Raw genomic sequence first — 23,124 nt, 5'->3', positions numbered from 1 at the left:
CAGACTACAAATGGTGTTGGAATTGTGGTGATAGAAAGGAGTCAGAAGGCACTGAGGGATGTCATCAGCATTAGTGACATACTAATGGCAATCAGACTCCAGCCTAATAATAGGGCAGCATTCATGATCTCAGCAGATGCCCCACAGCAGGGTTGTGATAGGGAGGAAAAGAGTGTATTCAGACAGCAGTTGCAGGACCTACTAGATAAAGCAGGACAACATGAATTGGTGTTGATAATGGGTGATTTGAATGTACATATCAGGACAGAGAGAACAGGATATGAGGTGGGGCAACAGGAATAAAGAAGGAGAAACCATTTTAGACTTCTGCCTGGCAAATGGCTTGATAGTAGTCAGCACATGGTCTCAGAAAAAGAGACAGTCACAGGATTACATACAAGAGTAGCCAACATCCAACTTGGGTAGACTTCCTCCTAGCAAGGAAAGGACACTGGAGTAGAACCAATGATTGGAAAGTCATCCTCAGCAAAACAGTTGGCCCACAGCATAAACCACTGGTTGTCACAATCAGCTACAAACAGTGGTCAGATAAGGCTTGTAAGGTCAACAGAGACCAGGCTGAAGACATGAAAGTTGACTGAAGAGAAAGTATAACAGTTTAAAGAATTACTTGGGGCTCTAGCACCCCAACAAGAGGAGGAAATAGGTGGAGTTAAATAAAAATGGCAGTACCTCAAAACAGCATGTGCTAGGACTACAGACGTGATATGTGGCCAAGCCATATATGAAAATAAGGTACATAAAGAAAGGTAGTGGTGGAATGCAGAAGTCCAGGAAGCATCGGAAGAAAGAGTACAGGAAAAAGTGGGAGATAAAAAGACAGACCAGGCTAGGAAGGAATACTGGTTGGCGAACACACAGGCTAAGAAAGGAGTTGTAATAGCAAAGAACAGGGCATCAGAGGCACTCTACTAACTTCTAGAAAGTGACTCAGTAGGTAGCACAAAGAAACTATTCAGATTGCGAGGCAAAGACAGAAAGATAAAGAAGAAAGTCAGACACCTTTTATAAGGGATGCCAGCAACAACCTGCACACCATTTCCCAGGACATCAAAGGCAGATGGAAGGAGTACTTCCATCAGCTTCTGAATGAAGAAAAACCTACAGAAGAAGCTGTCCTGCTCCACAGACAGCCTACGACGAGAAAGGAAGAAGATCCCACCATAGAAGAAGTAAGAACAGCACTAAGGAAAATGAAGTCTGGGAAAGCAGCAGGCTCAGATGAGGTCACATCAGATATGATAAAGATGCTGGGTGAGATAGGGGACTCATAGCAGTGTATAAAGAAAGGTGTATTCCTAATGCTTGGAGAATAAGCATACTTGTGCCAGTGTACAAGAATAATGGGGATATCCATAACTGTGGGCAGTACAGAGGCATCAAGTTCCTTTCACATTGCATTAAAGTTCTGGAAAGGGCGATTGATAAATGGATACACAGAGTAGCAGAGAGTAAGATGGGAGATGAGCACTTCAAATTCAGATCAGGATGCAGCACGACTGACCCAATGTTTGCAGTGAGACAGATAGTTGAGAAGAAGCTAGAGATGAGGACAGAGTCCAACTGGACATTCATAGATTTGGAGAAAGCATATGCCAATGTCCCAAGAAAGATGATTTGGGAAGTACTGCAGTGGTTCAAAGTCCCAGAAACATTAGTAAAATTAGTGGAAGCTACATACAAGGACCAATGACTCAAGCATGAACAGTGTTCAGCCTCTCAGAGGTTCCCGGTGAGAGTGAGTATGTGACAGGGTTCAGCTCTGAACCTACTGCTGTTCATAGGTTCATAGGCTGGTACTAGGCTATTGGCCCTAGGGCCTATACAAGCCTAGCCATAATGATCCCCTGGCTATTTCTTCCCAAAGTATTTACTTCCCTGGACCCCTGTCTGGAAAGGGTGACTGACGTGATCCCCGGGGTGAATATCCTATCTCCCATCCAATCATCAAGGTTCCTTTTGAAGAGGACCAAAGAGGCACTCTGCTCGACATGTATGGGCAGTCTATTCCAGAGTCTGGGGAGTCTCTGGGTCAGGAGCCTATCCCTCCAGCATGTTTTGTTCATTGTGATGACAAGGTTTAGATCCCTGGAGTGTGTGTCTCTGAGGGATTGGGATTTCTTTAAGTGTAGCATGTCCAGCAGTTCTGGATTTGACATGGCCTTGTATGTTAAGCAGAGACTGCCTCTGAGTAGACAATATGCAACAGAGTATTGGTGGAGTTTTTTAGATGGTCAGCATAGGGCATCTGCTTTAGGCCTGTGATTCTTTTAGTGAAGTATTTCTGAAGCCTTTCCAGTTGTTGCAGATGTCGTGAGAGGTACATACCAAATGGGGCGTTGTATTTTATAATGGGTCTAATGAGGGATGAGTACAGTGGAACAATGACCTCTTTTTTTCTGGATGAAAAACACTTAGTGATGAGGTGTGCCACATAGAAGGATTTCCTGACTGTTGTGGCAATGTAGTTATCGAAGGTAAGACCACTGTCCTCCTGTGCCCCTATGCCTCTTATCACACTTTCGGTGTTTAGTGTACTGCCACCTATGTGGTAATTCATGGGTACATATTTTTTCCCAAAGGGGATAACTGTACATTTCTTGGCACTGAGCTTGAGCCCATGGCTCTGGCACCAAGCATCTGTTTCTGTAAAGCCCTTTTGTAGAATATCCACATCATTTGGGGATTAAATAATGGCTCCCAGTTTGCAGTCATCTGCGAACTTTGTTAGCCAGAGTCCCTTAGTGTTGACCTGTACTTCAGAGAAGTATATGCCAAACAAGAGTGGTCCCAGGACTGAACCCTGAGGTACTCCACTTGTCACTTGTCTGGAGCTGGATTTGGAGTCAGCTACGTTTACAGTGTGGGTTCTGTCAGTAAGCCAGTTAGCAACTCATCGAGTGACGTAGGGATTAATGCCCAACTTAGTAAGTTTATCTATGATTCCAGATGGTGTTGAAGGCCTTGGCAAGGTCCAGATAGGCTGTGTGGACTACCTTACTTTTGTCCATGGCTCTGGAGACTGATTCGAAGAAGTTAATCAGGTTCAGGAGACAAGATCGGCCCTTCACGAACCCAAACTGCGTGGGGTCCAGTGTTTGAAGGTTGCCAATGTCTTTGTTTATAACTTCCATGGTAATACGTTCCATGGGCTTGCAGATCAGGCTCATCAGACTGATGGGGCAGTAGTTCCTGGGATCCAAGGTGGATCTCCCCCTTGTGGAATGGGATAACTGTAGCTGTGCGCCAGTCAGTGGGCACAAAGTCTGAGGTAAGGCTATGATTAAACATGACACTTAGGTGAGGTGCCAGTTTATTTTGTAGTTCATGTAGTACACAGCCTGGGATGTCGTCTGGTCCCATGGATGCTGTATTCTTAGCTTTGGAGAGTGCATTTTTTTACCTGTGTGGCCATTATTACTGGAATTTGGCAATCTTTCGGTATTGAGATGGGTCCTTCAGGGGGTGAGAGGGGGGGTGAAGTTTGCACTGAATCGATCTGCCAGGATATTGGCAATATCCTTGGAATCAGTATATTTAATGCCATTCTGTTGTAGCTAAGAGCAGATCTGAGCATTGCCATTTAGATTCTTGACATAGCTATAGGATGCCTTGTGGTTGTCTTTGGAATTTTATTTTTGTAACTAGCTTTGCAGGATTTTATGAGGGATCTCAGCTTCTTACTGAGGCTGGTAAGGGCGTTTTTTGCATCCTGGGATTTTCCTCTTTTCTGCAACAGTTTCTTCCTTTTGTTGTAAAGTTTGTTTATGGCAAGGGACCACCAGATTGGCTTCCTTTTTTGGAGGAGAGTGTCTTGGTTCTATCGGGGATGGCACAATTCATACATGAGTGGATGTGCTCATACAGTGCCTTAGTGTAGGATTCAGCAGTCAAACTTTCAGTTCCTGTCTGCATGGGGGTCACTTCTGACTTGAGTAGTATGAAGTTGGCTTTGGAGAAGCATTTTCCAGAGGTTTCCTTACTGGGGAGTGGGGGTGAGATGTGGATGTTAATGGTGATTAGCTTATGGTCAGACCTGACCAATGAGGGGGTGACCATAGGTGTGGAGCATTGATTTCCCATGTTTGTAATGACCAGGTCTAGGATAGTGGAGCCCCTGATGGGACTAAGGATTAGTTGATCCAGGGCATTGGAATTTATGAATTCCAAGAACCGTTGGGCAAAGGTGTTGGTACATGAGTAATTTTCCCAGTTAATGGCAGGGTAGCTGAAATTACCCAGTATTAAGGTGTTTGGCTGTATCTTAACATTTTCCAGTATGTTTAGAAAGGTGTAGTGAGAATCTTGGGGTATGGTGGGGGATCTGTAGCAAGCTACAATTTGGATTGCAGTCTTACCTAGTGTTAGTTGCACCTGGAGAATTTCAGATGCATTGTGTTGGGCAACTAGCCTGGTGTTGTGAATATCCTTGGTGAATATGGACACTCCTCCACCTTTAGTGTTTCGGTCCTGGTTTGGTGGCCAAAAAGTGTGGTAAGAGTTGTAGCCTGGTATTGCAGGAGTGCTCTCTGGAGCCTTGAACCAGGTCTCAGTTACTGCACAGATATAGATGTTCTCCATTTTTCAGAATGCCTCGACAGAGTGCATTTTGAGGTTTAGACTTCTAGCATTGAGTAGCATTACCTTCAGATTTTGCATGCTTGTACCTGTTACAGTGGTGGTTTCGTCCTTTGAACTTTGCCTAAAAACAGCACTATAGGGGTGGCAAGAGTCTTAGCCAGTAACCTGAATCTCAGGGGCAACAGGTGCAGGCCATCTCTGGCAAAGCATCGTGGTCTATCGATAATGTCGTCCCAGGCAGACAGATACTGGATCCCCTTTGAATGACACCAGAAGCTTAGCCAATTGTTGAAGTCAATTATTTTGTCCTTATACTGTGGTATCATTCTGGGTGAAGGCAGGATGCTACTCAGGGCTAGGGTCATACCTGCCTGGGACACATCATCTTCCATGTCTCTTTTCATATAGTCCAGGGAGGTACATCTCAAGTCATTCTCTCCAACATGGGCAATGACAGAGTCATATTTGTACTTGTTGTGGAGTGACTTGAGTGCATGCGTTATGTGGCAGATCCTGGCACCCGACAGGCAGCTGACTGTAATTTTCTTCTTCTTCAGCCTGGTGAGTGTGATATCATTGTGCCTGACTATAGAGTCACCTATGACTAAAGTGTTGGGTACATTGTCTTGCCTTAGGGGCTGTTGTTGGGTGGCACACTGGTGTTGTGAGCTATGTGACACTTTGGTTGTGATTGGTGTTTGTTTGCGTTTCAGCTTCAAAGGTCCTTGTTGCTTTGGCAGGTTACTGTTAAGGGCCTCCACATATGTGGGTTTAGTGTTGCTATGTTTGGGTGTTGGTGGTTTGGGTTTAGAAGGGCTATGTGTTGCTTGAGGTGTAGTGCAGGTGTTAACCTTCTCCTCTTGACTGTCTAGCACAATCTTGGGTAGAGAGAGCTTTGCTTCCAGTTTGCCTATGTAAGTGCATCTATCGCAGGTTGTAGTGTTGGGTGGTAGGAGGAGAGGGTTGTCTGTGTACATGAGGCAATTGCTGCATTGCCCCAGTATGCCCAGATTCACCAGATGGGCAGGAGAAATCATGGGAAGCTAACCCTTGGACATGCCTGGTTTGGTGCTTTCTTTTTGTAAAGTACAAGAGCTGTTTTCCCTTACCTTAGCAAGGTACTTTGCAATTATAGGCTGTTTAGTGACTACAATTAATTTCTCCTTATTAACAAGGAGAGTTGAGTGCTTGTATCAGTTTAAGACTTCCTAGTGCTTTCCAGCAGGTTTTAAAGCAAGTGCTAGTCACAGGGATGCTTAAAGGTAAGATGAAAAAATGGTTTATCCTAAACACTGCAGTGTGCACTAGAGGAGTTAGATGTGAAAGTAGGTAACTTAAGTTTTACCTGTCTAAAAAGTTAAGTTTTAGTGGTGAGTCAATATTTTAAAACAGCAAGATAGATTGAAAGTGGGTGGTTACTTTTGTATTCTAGTAATATGGAATACCGTAGGATGGCCAATACATTTAAATAGTTGAAGGGGAGTGATTTCACAAAATTATGATTTGTGCTTACTCACACAAGCCAGTAAAAACCGAGAGGAAATGAGATATATGGTCAAATTAACATAAGGGGAAGGTAACTAGAAAGACAGTGGTGTTTAAGAACACTACAGTAACCAGGTGGGAGAGTGGGGAAAAAAATTCTGCCTGACTCACAAGAGACAGAGCTGTGGTCTCTTTTCAAGTTTTTATATGCAGTTAAAAGCAGAATACAAGTAAAACACAAGGTAAATAAAACAAATCACAGTATTCAAAATAGAAAAAGGCAATAAAGTAATACAACAAATAAAAAGCAAACTAACCTTTCCCTCACAGCAAAGTATAGCAGGGTCTGGGTGAGCCTTTCTAGTAAATGGACTACATTAGCAAACAGGTCAGAGGGGAACGATCAGCAAAGCTGCAGCGTGTAGATGATGTGGCGTTACAGGCAGACTCTGAGCAAGAACTTCAGCAAAGGTTAGAGGAATGGAATGCAAAATTGAAGACAAATGGGATGAAATTAAGTACAGACAAGATGGTGGTAATGGCAGCAAACTGGGGAAATCAGAAAAAGCTGAGAAATGAGATAGAAGGGAAGATAGTGGAACAGGTTAATAGCTTCAAATATCTGGGAGGGGGTGGTTGAGGAGAGCGGAAGTCTGAATGAAGAGGACAAAGCTAGAATCAGAACAGCTACAGCCAACTGGCATGGAGTATCAGGTGTAGCCCATGACAGAAGAATGCCAAAGAAGCTGAAAAGTAAGATGTATAAAGCAGTGATATGACCAATACTATTGTATGGCACAGAAATCTGGTCAGTAAAGGCAGAGCAGATGAGGAAGCTAGAGGTGATGGATATTAAGTGCCTGACAAGGGTGGTGAGATGCACACTGTGGGACAGATGAAGAAATGAGGATAAGAGAAGCAGAAGCCAAAGTAGCTCCAATTGCAGAAAAGGTCAAAGAGAACAGATTATGGTGGTTTGGTCACATGTGCAGAAAAGCAGAAGACAATCTGGTGAAGAAGATGTGGGACAGACAAGAAGAAAGTAAGAGGAAATGAGGGCATCTAGCAAAGAGGTGGATGGATTTGTGTGTGAGAAGATCTGGAACAGTCAGGAAAGGTCAACGAAGGCAGACGTGTAGCACTGAATTGAGAGAGATGGTGAGAGTTAACGTGACACCGTAACCCCATGTAGGAAATGGGAAAAAGGGGGTTGAGGATGATGATGAACACAAATGCAATCTTAGTAACATGGATAAGTACATGACTCACAAATCGGACATGTCAAGTATCATCCAGAAGTTGGCAGAAAAATTCTAGGTTAAAGTCAGGGTGTTCAACAGGGTTCTGTCTTGGGTCTATACTTGTTTATAAGTTGTATTTAAGAAACCTTATTCAGGTATATAGGGTATTTAGAAACTGCCTCTTAAATACTCATAATTACAAGAGAGTAGGAGAAAATCTTTGAACAACTTAAACTGGAAATTATATAGGAATGAGGGATGTACTGACTGTTTTGTCTGAAAGAATAGCTGATGCCAGGAATAGACTACTAACTTATATTAAATTGAGCATTCGTTTACATATTTTTATTAACAATTTGAGTGCTTGGCTTGTCAGACCTTTCAGCTCCCCTATTTTGGAAAAACATTCCTTATTTTCAGGTCTGATTTACCCCTACACTTGATATTCCCATTTTTGGAGGAATGCCCATATGTTCAGGCTTGATTTACCCCTTCACACAATTTTCTGAATCCCACTCATCACACTTGATTTTTGGAGCTGTCTAGTACACAGAAAACCATACTACATGACCAACACACTATTGGCAACAATGAGTTAACAAAGGGAGCACATACCTTACATCTCCATTTTTCAGAAGCAAAAACAAATGACCTTGTGTGGTAGAATTTTGCAATTAAATTTATTAATATCTATGGATTTTACACTCTGTCTTTGATAATATATTGATATTTTCTATCATTTTAGTCACTCCTGTTTTTAAATGTGTTTCTGAGTATTATTCCACATTCCTACTGAAAATAGGAAGAGTTATGAACTATTTTGTATTCAAATTGTATGCTAATTAGATGTCCAGATTGTTGCCTTCATGGTACCTACTTTTCAAGTGCATTCCTGTTTTCAATGTCTGCAGGTTGAGAGGTATGCTTTTGGTACACTGGCAGACTAGAAGGGCGTTAGTGCCCATGCCTCAAATATTATAGCAATAACCCATGCCTGGATGTGGGTAATGCTGGATTTACCCACAGTTGGTGTGGTTTGGTCATGAGGGTGAAGCCCGTGTAGCCAAACAAAGACAACCGTGGGTAAATCCAGCATTACCCACACCCAGAAGTGGGTTATTGCTATTATACAATGACATTATTTAATAAAAAAAATAATTACTTTTCTTAAATAATGGCATTGTATAATGTCTCCTTGCTGCCCTTCTGCAGCTGTGTGGTATTCTGCGGCAGTTCTGATGTACTGCGCATGCGTATGCTTACACAGTACATCAGAGCTGTGGGCAAAAGCAACGGAGAAAGCAAGATCTCCGCTGCTTTTTATAAAGTGTCTCGCTATGTTAAAGGAGATTAACATAGCGAGACAGCTTTAAAAAAAGCAACAAAGAATCTCCGTTGCTTTTTTTAAAGCTGTCTCGCTATGTTAAACCCATTTAACATAGCGAGACACTTTTAAAAAAAGCAACGGAGATAGGAAAATCTCCATTACTTTTTTTAAAGCTGTCTCGCTATGCTAAACTCATTTAACATAGTGAGACAGTGTGTAAAAAGCAACGGAGATCTTGTGTTCTCCATTGCTTTAAAAAAAAAAAGAGTTATACTAATGGAAAAAGTCCGGGCAACCAGACCTTTTTCCATTACTATAACTCTGATTTACAACGTGCATGCTGACCAATCAGCGTACACATTTTAGAATATTAATGGGGGGTCATTGTATAATTGTATGTATTTAATATTTGAAAGTAAATCAATTCCAGCAATTTACCTAACACTATAAAAACATTAAAAAATATCATAACCAGAGAAGAAAATCGTCCATGAGACAACAAACTTACAAAAAGCTATAGAGACTACATAAAACCCCGTTTAACACGCTTCTTACATAAATAATATAATTATCACATCTTTTTGACTTAAATATGAAACAGTAAAAGCTGGGTAAATGGAATATGTTGGGGTCTAGTTTTTGTGATACAAGAAGTACTTTGTACAGAAAAATTAGGGAATCCAAACTCTTAACTCCTAACTTTACAGTTCATGACAATACTCATTCCTTAAACTTACAGTAGAAGATGCTTTACTTAGCACATCTCAGGCCTCTCCAAATTCCATATAAGACATTCTTCACAAAAACACGGCATCTCTGGAACAGCCATCTAAAAAAAGTGATGGAGCACAAAAGCTACAAGGAAATCTAAGCATGCATTTGAGACATAGGTGAATATTAGAACAGAAGGGAAGGTATAGACATCAGTGATGTACAAGGAGGTGGTGTTTTCAGTGCAAAAATGTATAAAGGGAAGACTGAATGAACTTAGAGGTCATTTTCTGAAACACAACACTTTTCTTGTTTCACATTCCCATCTGAATGTCACTTTCTGCAACACAATACTTCTTTGTTTGTTTCACCTTTTCATCTGATTATACCTTAAAACAGAACTAATAAAAGGATTTGGTCAGTTTCTGCCAATACAGCTGAGGTCCTATTTCTAGAATGAATGCCGTACTTGGTACAGGGACATATTTCTCTAGCCTTATTCAGTGTTTTAATTTTCCTCCTGATCATGATGTGGAGTCCGCAGTATGTGTGGAGGAGGTCTCCGATGCATCTGTTTAACAGTGCTTATCCAACAGTGGCAGTCTTCATCTCTTTTTATTCCTGGCTGCTACCCCAGCAAGGTGTCCATGGCTGCATTACATGCAGCAAGACGAACATTGTGCTTCCCCATTTCCTGCCTTCCCAATGGCTTACTACAACCCCCCCCCCCAGCAAAATGTAGCCTTGTGAAGATTCCACCCTTATGCAATCCAATTTGTCAGCTGTTATGAATCAGTTCTGAACCTTCCTTGTCAATTTAGAAGGTAATCCTTCAACTTAAGTATTATATCTGGATAAGTGCAAAGCAAATGCACACAAAATGTAGTCTAATTACATTGTGGCAAAAAATGAAAGACTTCATTGCCTGGCACAGGTAATCTAATCCTGCATAAAATTTCTGTTGTTGTTGTGTCTTTCGGCTTTTCCCAGTTAGGGGTCACCACAGCGGAACTCCGGTCCGCTAATGATTGGTAGTTGAGTTTTACGTGCCGAGTTACCAGCCCTGACGCACAACCTTCAACGAAGGTATGCCCAGTCACACGTCTCCACGCAGAAGACGCTCTAGCTGAGAATCGAACTGGACAGCATCTTACTGTGAGGCGACAACTCTACCGCAGCACCACCACCGCGGTATGTACAAAATTTCTGTATACCATTGATTTCTCAGAAAATATTTATATCAACTTTATAAATGCAATCAACCACTACAGAGTATGTACTCTGAATTTTAACAGTTTTAATGGGTACATGGAACTTGACTGTGCTTCTTGTACTTTATAATATATCTCTTAAAATCCTTCAGTATTCACTCTGTAAGTTTGCACATATTAACAAGAGCCAGTTTGAAATTGTATATGAAGACAATGTTTTGTGCAATAATTTCTTTCATACCAATCAATAAATTAAGTCAAAATGGAGGCATCCTGAGAATTAGACTAGAGAACTACACGTACCAATTTTTGCCAAAAATGTGTTTTTGGTGTGAAGGTTTTATTCCTTCATAAATAAGGCTTACCTAACTAAATTACATATAAAATCATGTGTCATGCTATCCCAACAAAAAAAGAACAAATGCAAAAATATGCTAAATTATTCCAAAATAGTGGGTTTTGAAATGTTCAGAATATGATATTTAACCTACATATGATGATATACAAACTATAAAGTATAATAAAGTTACTAACCTTTTACTAATTTAACTGCAAGCTTGAGAGAAGCTTGAGAATTTCCAATACCATGTCTATCAGAAGAACGGTTAAAGTTAAGGGTTAAAGTTAAAGTTAAGGGTTAAAGTTAAAGAAATATGCACTGACTTGTTTGCAAAAACAAGTTTTCTTTCAGAAATGTGCACTGTGAAAATGTGTGAAATAAATTGTGGGAATGTTGCAAGAATCATAAAAAATGATGGCAAATCCCAATGTGATGTCCAAACTAAGAAAAGTTTTGGATCTGTAGCACAGAATTAAAGTCAGTTCATCATTTTCAGTTTTTCATGGAAAACTTTTGTCTTCTCCTAGGAACCCCACTCCACCCCAAAATTATCTAAGAATACTGATTTGTTAAAAAGCTAGGCATTATTCTGATATTTTCAGAGTGATATATTGCATTGTTCCTGAGGTGCTTGTCTTAGAAAATTATAAATGACTTTTCATTTATATAACTATTATGTACATTATCATAATAGTCACAAAATTCAGTAGTCTTGGACTTTATATGATTTCTATGTCACATGTAATGATTCTCTAACCATAGGTGTATTCCTCATCCTCTGAAAAGAAGTTAAAATATTTGTCCTTTCAAATCTGGTTCCCCATTTTCAATCAAATCACATATCTCAGAAAAGAAATGTCACTCTTCTCTAGGTAACACAATCAAACACATTATCACTGTTCTATTACAAACTCACCCACAAGCATTCACTAAATTAAGGGACCACCAACAAGGCTTTTTAAAGGTCCTTGTATGTAATAGTTAAGGTCTTTATCTCACAGATACAAGGTACAGGGTTTGATTCTGACCTCTGGTTATTTGCTAAGCTTGTAATAGTTTTCAGACTTATAACCTACTATTTCAACTGCTTCTGCAGCATCAGCAGTTAATGCACAGTTCTAGAGAATGTGGACTTAGCTAGGCAGGTATTCAATCTGGCAATGTGTACCTAATATGAGTGTGTATGTAAAGAGTAACTGGCATGAGCAGCTTATCCAACAGATTTGATATTTACAAATCTACTTTGTGGAAACATGTACACATACATATATATATATATATATATATATATATATATATATATATGCAGAGAGAAAGAAAGAAACTCCAAGTTTTGGGGTGGGGCAGGGTTGACAAGAATAGTTAAGGTCTTTACCTTACATATACAAGGTACAGGGTTTGATTCAGACATTGGGATATTGGCTAGGTTTGTAATTATGTGCAAACTGATAGACCTGTAAACCTATGACCTATAGCTATGATTTCCCTTACTATTAATAAGGACAGATGATGGTGAATTAGTACTGTTTCTGCAGACCTTATTAAGGCATTTGAGTTTGCATCTCATCTCCTGGTTTTAAGACAGCTGAGAATCTATGGACATGACCATTAGCAAACATATAGCAGACCTTCACTGATTAATAAGAGAGATCTGCAAAGATAGTTCATCTTCTTAAAGAACCAAACCTTCCTAAATGCATAAATCAAATCACTACTACATATGCTGAGCCAATGACACTGGTCTCAGATTGCTCCCCATCAGTTATTAAAATCAACCTAATTCTGGACTTAAACTTCATGACTGGTCTCCTAATATGGGAATACGTATTAATTACAGTAATCAGAATCAACAATCATGCAACTGATTAAATCAGGACACAACAGACTAGGAGTTACTGAAATGTACAATACAGCAAAAATGTAATTTTACTTTCTTAAACATTCATGAAAATAAATGATGCCTAGTTGGATATAATGCCCAGAAAATTCAAATAAAATAATCAGCAATGCTAGACCAAAAAACTATTTAATTTAAGTAGCTTTAGCTTTTTGCTTATTTACTTGGTTTATAATAAAATAAAATAAAAAAGCTTAGCCATAGATCAACACAAAAATACCAAAAACCAAATGAGAGAAATGCATGTTACCTGTCCTTCTTTAGAAAGAGGCTGTCTTGAAACACTTAAGCATTTCAATTACAGGGGGATTTGGCTCAACCACTTTCTCTCATCATCACACTAGGTATATAAATTAATCAATAAGACAAGACTCCTTAATGTGCATCTGCCATAAAATCAATTCATTTTTAATAAAGAAAACAGGGTCAAAAAAAGTGAAAGTGTATTCATTCCAACACTTAAACTCTGAAGACCCCACTGTACTACACTATCACAAAATGAATGGCTTCCTGTCATGCAACAGGTCATATTATTTAAGAGCACTTAAACCACTAAGTTATGGTCACTGCACCACATCCTTAAATTTTAAATCTTGACTAGGACTATTCATTTATTTATTCCACTCCATATCCTTGTTTTCTTAGTCTGTCATGCATTAATACACTCTACACTCCACAGCAAAAACATTTACTATATAAGGACCCACCGTTTTGAACTATTAAGCATCAGGAGCCTTACTTCTTAACACACAGACTTCCGAAAGTGATTTCTTTACATGTGGTTTAGCGAAAAGTAGCCAAATTTAAATTCATTGAGTTCTATTCTCCAACCAGAAACTCTACAACCACATTTTGCATAGGGAGTGACTGCTGATGTGTTTTTTTTTATTTTTGTACTAATAGTGGGATCAACAGTTCAGAGTAATGGCGAGTGTGAAAGAGAGGTGAAGAAGAGAGTACAGGCAGGGTGGAGTGGGTGGAGAAGAGTGTCAGGAGTGATTTATGACAGACGAGTATCAGTAAGAGTGAAAGGAAGGTCTACAAAAGGGTAGTGAGACCAGCTATGTTATGTGGGTTGCAGACAGTGGCACTGACAAAAAGGCAGTTGTCAGAGCCGGATGTGGCAGAGTTAAAGATGTTAAGACTTGCACTGTGTGTGACGAGAGTAGACAGGATTAGGAATAAGTATATTAGAGGGTCAGCCCAGGTTGAACAGTTTGGAGACAAAGCCAGAGAGGCGAGATTGCATTGGTTTGGACATGTGCTGAGGAGGGATGCTGGATATATTGGGAAAAGGATGCCAAGGATGAAGCTGCCAGGTAAGAGGAAAAGAGGAAGGCCTAAGATAAGGTTTATGGATGTGGTGAGAGAGGACATGCAGGTGGTTGGTGTGACAGAGCAAGATGCAGAGGACAGGAAGAAATGGAAACAGGTGATCCGCTGTGGCGACCCCTAACCGGGAAAAGCCAAAAGAAGAAGTGATTCAAAGAATGTGGGCTTTTCTTTATTCTATCTGTAACTGTGCAGATAACAAGTTAGTATATTTATGTAAGGGGGTAAGGGAACAAAGCCCTCCCACACACACAGACAAGAAGAGAAAGCATTGTTTTTCTTTTCATTTATTTCATTGCGGTGATATTTTTCAGTGGTTTGTTTTATCTAGTTGAAGCATCAGTGAATTTGGTCTTAACACAGTGAAAGCCCTTGACATCACACCTCCTGTCTGATGCTCAATGCAAGTGTTTTAGTGGGGTTAATTAAATGGGATAACACTGATTATTAAATCAACAAGATAAGGCAACTATGACTCATTTGGATATTTACAAATTGCACATACATATTGCTAGTCTCAACAGGCTCAACGGAGACAGAAACAGAACTCTGACTATGGCCCAACTAACCTTAGCTCAAGTAGAAGCCCAGTAGATGAAGAAGTCACCCAGACAAGGAGATGAGTGTAGGCGATGCCTGCTTGTACCACCCTTAAGGGAGGTTCAGTGACATGTTTTGGGGAAGTCTCTGTTATTGGAAACTTGTGAAGACCAAAGAACTAATGGGAGCTACCCACTCCCAAAAAGGGGTGCCTGAGGGAGCTACATCACCTGTGGAAGCAAGTGGTATTCTTATGAGGCACCTGTTGCTTGCCAACATCAGAGTGTTTATAGGGACTGCAGTTCATGATGGCAAACAGCATAAAAAAAAAAGACTAATCAATGTTTGTATAACAATCATGCCACAATCTGTGGCAGATCGTCAGAGCATAAAAATCTAAATCGTTGTTTGTATGGCAGTCATTCCACAATCCGTGGTAGATTGTCAGAGCATAAAAAATCCAAATCACTGTTTGTATGATAGCCATGCTACAATCTAAGGCACATTATCAGAGCGTAAAAAACCCTAATCACTGTTTAATCCCTGCTCATATGGTAGCCATGCCATGAGCTGTGTCAGGTTGTCAGAGCATTAAAAAAACCCTAATCACTTTTTGTATGTCAGTCATGTTGCAATCTGTGGCAGATTGTCAGAGCATACAAAATCAAAATCACTGTTTGTGTGTCAGTCATGTCACAATCTGTGGCAGATTGTCAGAGCATACAAAATCACTGTTTGTATGGCAGTCATGCCACAATCTGTGGTAGATTGTCATAGGGTAAAAACCCTAATCACTGTTTGCATGGTAGCCATGTTACAATATATGGCAGACAGAGTATATAAATCTTAATCACTTTTGTATGGCAGCCATGCCATAATCTGTGACAGGCTGTCACAGCATAAAAAACCTTAATCACTGCTTTATCACTGTCTGCATGGCAGCCATGATGCAATCTATGGCAAAGTGTCATGACAGTCAGAAAAATAAACAAAAAGCAAAATGCATGCTGCTAGTCTTCATGCTTTTCAGAATGTTAACCACTACCGACTTCCATAGTGTGCATTAGCATTCTGCATACTACAGTATTGTAAAATCATTGGTTACATCATTTTACGTGGGAATTATGTACGTTGAGCATAGGGGTAGCATGCAATGGCTAACACTGTTGCCTAATAGTACTTGCCACTCCAGTTCTGTATATGGCTGGAACATCTTCAGTATGTATGTCCTTCCTTTGTCCTTTGGATTTTTGCTGGGGGAGGGGGAAGTTCCCAGTTCTTCCTATCACCTAAAGACATGTGACTAAGGAAAGGGACAATTCCCAAATTGCCTTTGGTGTGTGTACTGTGTACATGTCAGTGTGCATTTGTCTTGAGATTGGACAGTGTCCCAGTCTGAACTGTTATATACTCATATATATTCATATATAGATATACACGTGTGTGTGTGTGTGTGTGTGTACATAGACAGACACACATGTATCTGTATCTCTTTTAGATATGGCTACTCATGAGACCCATCAAAATTATTTAAATGCCCCCCCCCAAATAGTTCATGGAAAACTAAGGAATGGGTATACCAAGTCTGCTAACCCCAACGCCTCATACATCTTTTTACTCCCATTCCCACTCACTAGTATATTTTGAGGTCAATGCAAGGTATGGTGCTGGCATGTAGCTGCACACTTCACTCTTTCTGCAGACCTTCTTGTATTGTCCCTCCTCTGTTACGGCCACATTGCTGACTTGTATCCTTGGAGAAGGGCAAAGTCCTCCTGAATTATCAGCTGTCTTCCTGAAGAATAACCCTCCCCACCTCTGACGAATTAGCAGCTAGTGATAAGGGCAAACATCATAGCTGGTTGTTAACATCAATGTGATGATCAACTAAACTATATATCAGAACCACTGAAGGGCTTGTCACTACAATAAACTACTATCCATATTGGCAATGAACTTAAATTCGACAATCACTAAAGGCAGGCTCTCAAGAGCAGACCACATTAACCTGTGCATGCAAAATTACCTAAGGAATTTCATATCGGATGAGGCTAGGAAAACCACTGTCAGCTCTGTTCTGTAAACAAAACTCACACATGGGTTGCTTATAGTTTCCAACCTTGCATCCCCTGTAGATAATTTATGCAAACCACAATGAGCCTACACTTGCTGCTGACTTTTGATGCAGTTCAAACTGTTAATTTAATTTGCAGGATCAAGTGTGGATGGTTGTAAATCAAGGAATAATACTTACATAGCACTGATATGCAAACAAGCTTCTTGTACACTGACACGTCCACTGCTTAAGAACTTACTTAAGTGGTACAAGCCACAAAAATGCATCAAATACTGAGATTTAACATGCTTCATTTCATCTACATGTTTACAGGTGCATGTTTTTTTTTTCTACATGTCAAAGTATTGGAACTTACTGCCAGTTTCATTAACAGAAACTGATTATTATGAACTCTTCATGCGAAATATATTTGAACAGTTACTTATCAACAGACAAGTGCTCTTGTGAAGGCACATAGCCAAAGGTATGCTATGCAGAATTCACTGACAGCATATTACTGCATTACTCTGTTCAGAATTCATTTTATTGTATGACTGTCCCCTTTTTTTTACCTTGCATACACTCATTTAAATGATCACTTGTTGGTACTATATATAATGTTTATGATTGCAAATTATGTATCAAATCTTACACTTGTTCTCACTTGGCCTCTAATGACAATAATTAATGCTCAATAGGGCATCACAGAAAATACAAATAAATAAGCAATAATGGTGAGTCAAAAGTTAAATCAGTTTTATATTTTTGATTTTTTTTTTTACTTTTGTTATAACACTAGTTATACATCAAACACAAATACACAGAAAATCGGTCACAGTCTTATATCAAGACAAAACTATCAAAATCAAACCACTGAAAGCACAAATCTATATAAGAGAATCTGTAGCCAAAGAAAATATATAGTCAGGACATGAAAACACCTGACACAGTAACATGTGACTCCAAATTACTTTGTCAAACAACACTGACAGCATGCACAACATAGATTAAAGTGAAGGTGGAACTTTGGAAAACACAATCTCTATAGTGAACTCAAAAACCTGGTATAATTCTAGGTGAAAAAGTGGGAAAAATACAATGTCACTGTACAAAGACAGTAGTCTAAAGGCACAGCATTATATGATATCGACCATATAAAAGGAAACATTCTTGCCTCCTTTTATATATCACAATCATTTACCAAAAGTGCAAGCCTTATCCTATGAACTCCCATTTCTAGCACTTACAAGTACACTCCCAATTAATCTGTCAATTTCAGCAAATACAAAGTTTTATTAACATGGGCTTAAGATTCAGGCATATCTACAGATGAATTAAAATATAAGCTTACCAGCTGCTTTTTGCTATTCCTTGTTCATCACAGTCATGGGAATCACAAGTCGCTAACGTCAGGCACTGTGGGAGTTTGCTGGGGGAGGTGAAACACAGAGACAGAGAGAGAGAGAGAGAGAGAGAGGGAGGGAGTATATGCACATGTTTGTACAATGTGCTTTTCAAGTACTGTTTGCTTAGGAGGTTAGGGTGTGGTTGCCACAGACAATGCTTGCAGTTCTATGTGCAGCTCTGAAACGTGTCACTTTTCAAACACCACTTAGTTTTCTCCCTGGTCATGTCTGGCGTAGGAAATAAACCATTCCAATCTACAAAAAAATGGAAAAGGAAAAGAATCTGTTGTCCAGAAAAAGAAAACTGGCCTGCCTCTTTGACTGACATAAAGTATAGTATCAGACATCTATTTAGGTGACATCCACCTGACCTTTTCCTGGCTGTATTTTTAGCCAGCCGCAATGGTTGGTGTTTGAAAAAGTTAGTTTGTAGTAAACAACATCATATATACATATATATATATATATATATATATATATATATATATATATATATATATATATTTTTTTTGTTTTTTTTAACACTCTTGCTACCTATATTTCCAATTATCTTACCTAAGCACATTTGCCTTATTTCACTGTCCTGGATCAGTTTGGTGTGACACATTTCCATCTGTTTTAGCACCAAGTGTTTTTATCCTAAGACCCCCTAGGGAGAGCTTTGTGAAAGCAGCTGCCATTCAAAGTTTCAAAGCTTCACTGAGCAGAATCCAGAGGGAAGCAGCTCTGAAAGTTACAGAGCATGATTAGGGACAGTTTTCCTACTAGAATGTGTTCATCTTGTACAAATATATTTGCTTCCATGCCTGAAGATGGACAGGAAAGATGACTTTTAAAAGCAGAGTATTTGTCTAAACATTAACGCCATATGTACCATGCAATCAACTATCAGTTTTCATATATATTTTTTTGCAGTTCTAAAGTGGAGATTTATTTTTATTGCATGAAGAAACGTGCGATTCATTTGCTAGTTATCATACCACTTGGATACTGCCACAGAAAGCTTTGTGTCTCTGTATAGGCAGCAAAGACTAGTTAGGTAAAAAGTGCTGTCAACGTTTATTAGAGATTAAAGGTTTTATTAATAATCCCATTGAAATTAATTTTTCTTTCTTTCCTTCTTTCATGCACTCACCTGGCCTGCAGAATGGTACCACATTTGAATCTATGATTGGTACGAGTCTTATTGCAGTATTAGTATTACACTTGCTTTGACAGCGACACATAGAGTTCCTATACTTAGAGAAAGGCTTTTAAAACTGGGCCAGCTTTCCTTATTTATCTGCATGGACACATCACCTGCCTCTGCATTCCAATTCCTTAAATCTAAAGCATTAACCCATACTGCCACATAAACAAATGTGGCACAAGAGGGCGATACTGCCCAAAATAATAAATAGCCCAAAAGATCTTGCTTTATTTTATTATATTTATTATATTTATTTCTGGTAAAATGTTAAGTATAGTGATCCATAATGGAGCTTTTCAGGCACAACCTGAAACAGAATCAAATAAAACTAATAAAGAAGGCACATAATTTAGTTTATAAACATCAAAGCACTAGGCTCATCAGATGACACAGACATACCTCTCAGCTGTACAGATTTTTGCAGAATGTCCAGATTTTTACCTCATATATTATGGTCTGTACCTTATATAATCTGTGGTTTTCTGGCAAATCACTGGGATGATCTCAGGATTGGAGTCAATAAATAATAACATACATTTGAGTTTAACACTTCATATCTTTCAGAAAATCATGTTAACACAAATCCTATTACTCTAGCAACTTTCTGAGTTTATAAGAGCAATATTTAAAGTATGTCCTTATTTTTGGGCCTTTGTCCCCCATTATGTCATGCTTTGTCCAGATTTCTTGTGCTAAGAGGTTGAGATGTATGTGACACACACACAGCGTTTTGTTTGATCCTCTAGTAATATCCATTTCAGCTGGTCCACTGGGATCAGTATTCTGCACTGGTCAATACATGTAAATAAGCAAAATAAAACAAAATAAATAAGGACACAGAGAGCTACAAGGAATAATGATTGTATAGCTTCACTGAAGGGACATACATTCTGAAAGGGTATGTATGTAATGTGTGAGAATGTTCCAAGGTTTTCGTCCAAACCTGTTGGTGATGATCCTGCAGACAAGCGCTCAGATGCATTTCAGCATACATTTCGAGGTGTATTACCACGATATGTAATTAGAATGGTGCACAAGGTCAGAACACACAAACAACCAAAATATCCTGCCATTAGCGCTTCATGTTTGTACTGTTTCCAAAGCAGAGCAGTCATGAATCCATGCACACATCTCAGTAAATATGTCACAGTGCAGTACTACCAAAATGAAGGCTGTATTCTGTCAGAAGAATAACATTGTGCATAAAATTAATAACAGACTATGTGGAAGCAAAATAATCACTATCTAAATGTAATTGGAGTGATGGGCTGAGTGAATAAACTGCAGAAGAATGTGGCAAATTGTGAAAGAGAAATTGTTGGAATGCAAAAAAAAAAAAAAAATCTATAAAATCTTTAACATCAGGATCTAGGCACCCAAGGTCAAAAGGCTATATCTGCATAAAAACAAGATACTTGATTAAGGTGGGAGACCAAAAACATAAGAAACTGAAAATAGGTCGAACTGTAACTGAAAACTGAAATAAACAAGCTGGACAGACAAGTTAAACAGGGCACGAGGCAAGATCAAGAACAATTTGAAGAACTATATAAAAATACTGAGCAAAATAGGAAACCATTTTATAGATACATAGGATATAATAGGAGTAAAGACATACAAACTGATAAATTATGCATAGATTCTAAACTTTATTTTATACATAACAGATTATAGATAATTTACAAAATCTTATTCAAAGCAGTTTGGCTCCACAAGGGGGGGGGGGGGTAACATCCACGTAACTTCAGACACTGACATTAAATTAGATTATATTGAAAAAGAACTATGCAAACTAGACCCAAACAAAGCACAGGGAAGAGATGGAATTAGTAATAATGGCCTCAGAGCACTTTGGCACAAACTTACAATACCACTATATCTGTTATTCACTAGGTCATGTAACTATGGGGAGATTCCTCAATATATTTATATAAAGATTCTTCAATTTTTTTCTTGATCTTGTCTCGTGCTCTGTTTAATTTTTCTGTTCAACATGTTTTTTTTTTTTTAATTTTTCAAGAAAGAAAAGGGGAACAGAACCAACCCAAAGTCATATAGATCCATATGTTTACTTTCATGTTATGGAAAAATGATTGTCAGAATTGGAAAGGTTGGGACTTGAAACCATATATCAACATGCATATGTTGAAAATAGAGCTACATCCACCTGTAATATGATGTTCTATAACAATATAATAACAGCTATAAATGGAAAATGCAATGTAATTTATATTTATTTATTTAACATTTGTTTACCAGGAAAGCACAACTGGGAGAGAGCCCATTTTTAGCGGAGGCCCAGAGAGAAACACTCCAGACACACCTTTGGAATGTTGGAAGAAAGCAGAGCACCTGGAGGAAACTCACAGGGATGCAGAGAGGACATGCAGACTCCGCACAGAAGGCACTCCAGCTGAGAATCGAACCAGAGAACCTCTTGCTATGGAGGCGACAACACTAACTGCTGCACCACTGTGCCAAGTGGATATAAACTTAACTTCAGCATTTGATAGGGTCATACACAAAAGACTGATCAATAAATTGGAACAACTATGTACTGATTTATCTTGATAAGATGGATATCTCCATGGCACACAAATAGGACATAGCAAGTATCATATGGAAATTGAACAGGTGAAATTCTAGGTTGGTCAGTGTGTCCCACAAGGCTCTGTCCTAGGTCAGTACTTGTTTAGGTTGTATTTTTCAGATCTATCTTTTTAATATGAGGTGCTCTACAGCATGTATGTATATGACTTGAAAATGGGTTAAATGATCATGTTACAGACAGGTCATATATGCAAAAGAACTGTATGCAGATAAATGCATAAAAAACTAAGCATATAAGATTTGGGAGACATAGATTGAAAGGTGAATATTTAATACAACACACAGTGATTGAAACTGTAGACTAATTTAAGGACCTGGGTATATGGGTAGATCCAGCTTTTTCTAATCATATCAATGAATTAGTTAATAATAGTTGTAGAACTATAGGTTGTATAAAAAGATCTATAAACTCTAGGAAATCAGAAATAATTAAATCATTGTCTGTTAGTTACATTAGACCCAAACTTGGGTATGAAATAAAAAACATGGAAACCTTAAAAGAAAACAAGCATGAATAAATTGGAAAGAGTACAGTGGAAATATACCAAGGGCAATCATGGATGTGAAAATTTAAGTTATTATGAAAGACTAAAATATCTGAACTTGTACAGTGCCTAATACAGACATTCAAGAGGAGACCTTCATACCCCTCAACTGTCCAGATTTTTCCAGAATGTCCAGATTTTTGCCTCAAATCTTTGGTCTGTTTCTTATAAAATTGAGGTTCTCTAGCAAATTACTGGCAAATCATTAAGGATTCAAGTCAGAATATAATGACAGACATTTGAATCTCAAGTTTCATACCCTTCATATAATTCATGCTAATTCAAAACCTTGTTGTTCTATCAACTTCCTAACTTTGTAAGAACAATATTAAAAAAATGTCCCTATTTTTGGTCTTTTGTCCAGATTTCTTGCTCTAACAGGTTGAGAGGTATGAGGACCTTATTCAGGTATATAGGACATTTAGAGACATCTACCTCTGGGATTGTTTGGGGTTTTCAAAAAGTACTAGAGAATCATCAGACAATCTATGTAGAAGATTCTATTGGAATGAGAGTTGTGCTAATTGGTTCTCTGAGAAAGCAGCTGATGCATGGAACAGACTACCTTATTACATTAAAGCAAGCACTAGTTTAGATATTTTTGAGAACAACCTGGACACTTAAGGGAATAA

The 23,124-nt window shown here is 38.8% G+C and overlaps 1 protein-coding gene across 4 annotated transcripts in view; it reads right to left on the bottom strand.

The window, feature by feature from the left end:
* The window catches only part of LOC122804340 (serine/threonine-protein kinase PAK 6-like), a 1,141,536-nt gene that overhangs the window by 802,443 nt on the left and 315,969 nt on the right, over positions 1-23,124 (bottom strand). For 2 of the 4 annotated variants that reach the window (XM_044074152.1, XM_044074149.1), the window contains exon 1: positions 18,094-18,299. The exons of the other annotated variants lie outside the window; for them this stretch is intronic. The gene's annotated coding sequence lies outside the window, so the exon portion shown is untranslated. Of the gene's footprint in view, positions 1-18,093; positions 18,300-23,124 lie in introns of those variants that run through there. 4 annotated transcript variants of the gene reach the window in all.

This window comes from Protopterus annectens, chromosome 6.part0, assembly GCF_019279795.1.
Source record: "Protopterus annectens isolate FY-2018-M chromosome 6.part0, PAN1.0, whole genome shotgun sequence".
Lineage (NCBI taxonomy): Eukaryota > Metazoa > Chordata > Ceratodontiformes > Protopteridae > Protopterus > Protopterus annectens.
The sequence above is the reverse complement of the archived record's forward strand: the minus strand, read 5'-3'. Positions and strand labels throughout refer to the sequence as shown.